Below are 6,168 nucleotides of genomic sequence, written 5' to 3'. Positions count from 1 at the left end.
CGATGTTTTTGTACTTTAAATTCTTAGTTTCGAAGATTACCCAGCATGTGTGAGCGTGTGTGTGTGTGTGTGTGTGTGTGATGTATACATATATCTATATATCTATAAAGTGAAATTGTGTGTGTGTGTGTGTGTGTGTGTGTGTGTGTGTGTGTGTACATTTCCTTACTAAACTACTCAATTTTCAGTCTACAGACTCGAGATTTGACATAAGAGGTATTGAGATTTGGGAAAATCTTTTTAATCGGTTTTCGGCCAGAAATTTGGCTGTCAAGGGGTCAAAGTTCAACGATTTGACCTTTGAGAACTCTACCAAACTCCTCCCCGATTTTGGGTGTATACGCTTGAAATTTTTTATGTAGGTTACTTGGACATGGATCAAACTTTTTAATTTGATATAAACCCAAAACAATGTTAAGGAGTCAAAATTATGGTGAAATTTAAAAAAAAATTGACCAATTTTGGGTCTAAACATTTGAAATTTTACATAACAGGTATTAAGACATGCAGCAAGCTTTTTAATCAGTTCTTGGGCGAAAATTAGCCTTCCAAGAGGCCAAAGTTGAAATAGTCGACCATTGCCAACTCTATTAAACTCCTCCACCAATTTTGGGTCTAAACACTTGAAATTTTAGATGTAGGTTACCTGGACATGAGTCAAACTTTTTAATACGAATATACATATTGTATTAAGTTATGAACAGTACATAGGGCCTGAACAAAGCCGGACTGAACTGCTAGTATATATATATATATATATATATATATATATATATATATATATATGGTAAAACTGGTAATTAGTAAAAACCTGAAGAGAGTGCTCAATACTATTGCAGAGCAAATATGTATTTTATTTTTTTATTACCATTTTATCTGTTTGGTTACATATGTTTCGGATGCTGGACCATGTTTACGATCCAGCAGCCTCGTCAGACCTTACAGAAATTGTTGTTAGTATTTGGAAGAAGTGTTTTAGAAAAAAAAAAGAGGGAGGTTTAGGAGATAAAAAGGGTGAGGGAGACGAGTATCGACAAAATTTCAGTTTTGAAGGTTAAAATACATTACATTGTATTGTGTGTGGGGGGGTAGCAGATTCAGGTAGGCGTGTGTGGAGATATATGGATATAGGGAGGGGGGAGTTGGAGAGAGGATGGTAAAGAAAAAAGAGAGGGGGGGTAAGGAGAGGAGGGGAGAGGAGTTTCAATTTTTAGGTTTTAAATTTTGACTGCTTTTTGCTTGTTCAGCCAGGTATATGAAGTAGATGAGAGAGAGGGAGATAGAGAGAAAGAGAAGGAGGGAGAGAGAGAGAGAGAGAGAGAAAGTGTTTTTGTAGGTGTCATGTGTTTGACAAGTACAAGGTTCCATTTAAAATTTTCGTAGTCGCTATAAGTCGACTTGTTCATTTCAGTTGACAATGAGTTGTTTTTAGGTAGTTAAGGATTAATACATATGCTAACGCAAGCGCAAATATGCATACATATATACACATATACATGTGCATTTTTACACATCCATATACAGACACATACGCCCATACACATATACATAAACAATGTATATGCAGACATACCTGCATCTATATGCAGACATACACACAACATACACACAACTCCTATACACATATATATACTCACATATATACATAGACACACACACACACACACACACACATATATATATATATATATATATATATATATATATATATATACAGACACACACCTACATATATACATATACATGGAGATACAGATCTCCAGATAGAAGTAGATGTACATACATACATATAGACAGACAGACAGACATACATACAGACATATGCACACATGTACCCATATACACGTATATACAATTACATAAATATACATATTTATAAAAATATAAATATACAGACATACATAGACATATATATATATATATATATATATATATATATATATATATATATATATATATAATATGAGCAAACAGTTAATGAAATATGTTAAAAACACTTTGAAATGAGTTAAAAACATATTTAATCTGAAAAGGAAACACTAGATAAATGGATAGTCCTTAATCCACGGAGTTTTGAAGAAATACTCTCCTTCTCATCAGAGGGTAGGATGATGATGAGAAGGAGAGTATTTCTTCGAAACTCCACGGATTAAGGACTATCCATTTATCTAGTGTTTCCTTTTCAGATTAAATATGTTTTTAACTCATTTCAAAGTGTTTTTTAACATATTTCAGTAACTGTTTGCTCATATTATAAGCTCTATTTCCTATTTGGTATTATCGAGCTTTTATATCTGGCTGAGATAATTTTATAAATATTAATTCTTTAATATTTATAATTTACTTTAATTTTACCATCTTGGATCATTTTGGTAAATTCAATTGTAATTTTCATTTTATATATATATATATATATATATATATATATATATATATATATATATATATATATATATATATATATACACACACACAGACAAGTGTATATTTATACTAAGTAAATAAAGTAAAGTTAGGATAAATGAATAACATTAAATAAATAAGCAAATACATGGGTGTAGCTAATAATGCGAGGTTAGGTAGACGCATCGTTAAGTTCACATACATATGGGGTGGGCTCCTAACATGGTGCCTTGGGCAGTGATTATGTTTAACTTTATTTTCAGTATTAAATGTATTGTAGATACAGGCATATACATACATACAAACACATACATGCATATAAATTCAGATATAGCTATAACTGTATACATACGTTCAGCCATGCATATCCATAGGTACACACATATATACAGACATTAACGCCCAGATGCACGCAAAGACATACATGTGCACATGGATATAGATATACCATTATACATTCATGTATGTATATATATATATATATATATATATATATATATATATATATATATATATATATAATGTCTGTATATTTATATTTTTATAAATATGTATATTTATGTAATTGTATATAAGTGTATATGGGCACTTGTGTGTGTGTGTATGTATGTATGTATATGTACATCTACTTCTTACTGGAGATCTATATCTCCAGATATGTATATATGTAGGTGTGTCTATATATATATATATATATATATATATATATATATATATATATATATATATATATATATATGTGTGAGTATGTATATGTGTATAGGAGTTGTGTGTATGTTGTATGTTGTGTGTATGTCTGCATATAGATGCAGGTATGTCTGCATATACATCATTTATGTATATGTGTATGGGCGTATGTGTCTGTATATGGATGTGTAGAAATATACATATGTATGTGTATATATGTACGCATATTTGTGCACACGTTAGCATATGTATTAATCCTTAACTACCTAAAATCAACTCATTGTCAACTGAAATGAACAAGCCGACTTATAGCGACTACGAAAATTTTAAATGGAACCTTGTACTTGTCAGACACATGACACCTACAAAAACACTTTCTCTCTCTCTCTCTCTCTCTCTCTCTCTCTCTCTTTCTCTCTATCTCCCTCTGTCTCATCTACTTCATATACCTGGCTGAACAAGCAAAAAGCAGTCAAAATTTAAAACCTAAAAATTGAAACTCCTCTTCCCCTCCTCTCCTTACTGCTCCCTTTCTTTTTTCTTTACCATCCTCTCTCCACCTTCCCCTCCCTTTATCCATATATCTCCACCCACGCCTACCTGAATCTGCTACCCCTATGCACACAATACAATCTAACGTATTTTAACTTTAAAACTGAAATATTGTCGATACCCGTCTACCTCCGCCTTATTATCTCCTACCCCCCTTTTTTTTCTCATATTTCTTCTAAAACACTTCTTCCAAATACTAACAACCATTTCTGTAAGGTCTGACGAGGCTGTTGGATCGTAAACATGGTCCAACATCTGAAACATATGTAACCAAACAGATAAAACGGTAATAAAAAAATAAAACACACACACACACACACACACACACACACACACACACACACATATATATATATATATATATATATATATATATATATATATATATATATATATATATAGTCGGTCAGTTGGCCTTGTTGAGAGATCGCAACTTTCTATCGCTCGATCACTATAGATTGTCTGAATTAATGTTAAGCTTTATTAATGTGAAAATTTCTCTTCATTCTGTGGCGGTTGGCGATGGCCTAGGGACTTAGGTCATTGCTAGAAGAGCCAATGGTAACTTTGTTGCAGGATTCGAATCCTTCGACCAACGGTAGTTGTCACTTCCTACACATATAATTGCGAAAGCATGAAACACTAGTATCTGTAGGTAAAAAAACAAAAACACAATAATTTATAATTTATAATTTAATATATGTATATATGCATGTTAGTTATATTGATTTGCTGATATGTACACATCTAAACTAACTGATCATTATGAATTTTTAGAACACACCTGCTGAGTGTAAGGCGCCTTAATATAAGTTTTCTTTTGGCGGTTATCGACTAAACCAACTTCAGCGGCCCAATCTAAGATGACCAGCAATAATTTGCAGAAGAAAATGAAGGAGTAAAATCAATCGAAATATAGTATAAAAAGTAAATAATATATATATATATATATATATATATATATATATATATATACTTTACCCCCACCTGCAAATAACGAAAAACCGCAAATATTGGATGCAGTTTTAAAACGTCTATATTTGAGATTATTTATGGTACTAAATGATTCCACATTCCAGATTATATATGGTACTAAATGATTCCACATTCCAGATTATTTATGGTACTAAATGATTCCACATTCCAGATTATTTATGGTACTAAATGATTCCACATTCCAGATTATATATGGTACTAAATGATTCCACATTCCAGATTATATATGGTACTAAATGATTCCACATTCCAGATTATTTATGGTACTAAATGATTCCACATTCCAGATTATATATGGTACTAAATGATTCCGTCGCTGTCTGGTGTGCATATCCTTCAAGTTGGTTTATGCTAGCTTGCATTTTTTTCTGCTTTGAAATTCTTCAAACCTTACTGGCAAACGAATTTTACCTACTATATTCCAAATGAAATATTCAGATCTAGTGGAAATACCGCAAAATAAGGCGCCTAAATATAGACTTTATTTTGCTTAATTTACTTGGTTCTTATTTAGGCTTGTACTTATAAAAAAAATTTAAGCAATGAAAATGCAGAAAAGCCTTTATGATGTACGTACCCGTCATAGAACGAAGATGATATATTTCAAAAATCACATAATTTGATCAAGTATTTTAAAAAAAATTATTTAAGAAAGTAAAATTTTATGACTTGCTCGATGCGAGATAAACAAACCATATTTGATTGAATACGAAATTCATTCTCCCTATACAATCTCTCCAGAATCAATGGCACATCAATGACTACTAAAATTACGAATTTGATTTTCTTTAACAATAATAAGAAGAATAAAAAAAAAAAAAAAAAAAAAAAAAAAAAAACCTACTTGATCAATTTTTGCGATTGTTGGAATATAACATCTTCATGCCGTGACAAATAAGTACATCATAAAGGATTTTCTTTATTTTTTGTTTTCGTAAATAAGTGCGAGTCTAAATAAACATTGTCTGTTTTATGCAATCGAAGTTACAATAGTGGAAGTTCTTTGTAAAACTTTAGATACCATTGATTTGTACGAAATGTTAGCAATACTTAATAAACATCTAGCTATCTACTATTATATAAAAGGAACTTTGTGTGAGTGAGTTCTTTCCCTACAGACTCGGAAACGGCTGGGCCGATTTTTTTTTTTGGGGGGGGGAAATTTCACACAAATGTGCTTTATGCGTCTTGAGTGTTATGTAGGCTTTGTATTGGAATGCCTCTGATAAATATAATAAATCGATAATCGAAAAAAAATCTGAATATAGAAGGAACTTCTGATTTTGACCAAAATTAACACCCATATTCAGCATAATATCACAAGTGCATTTGAGAAGTTTGATCACCGCACAAACAGATAGGCCCAGCCTATAAAATAAACTGTAGATTCTTTTATAAGACAGAAGCGTGTTCGATATTAATGTTTCTGTTTATATAACAATTGAACAATGATACTTGACTTTTGCATTTTAAACTTTAAGTGAAGCCATTATTTACAGATAATTTTATGAAATCAATGGTAGATTCTCT

This window comes from Euprymna scolopes, chromosome 14 (genome assembly GCF_053919585.1).
Source record: "Euprymna scolopes isolate OS-2025 chromosome 14, ASM5391958v1, whole genome shotgun sequence".
Classification (NCBI taxonomy): Eukaryota; Metazoa; Mollusca; class Cephalopoda; order Sepiida; family Sepiolidae; genus Euprymna; species Euprymna scolopes.
Note: the sequence above shows the minus strand (reverse complement) of the source record.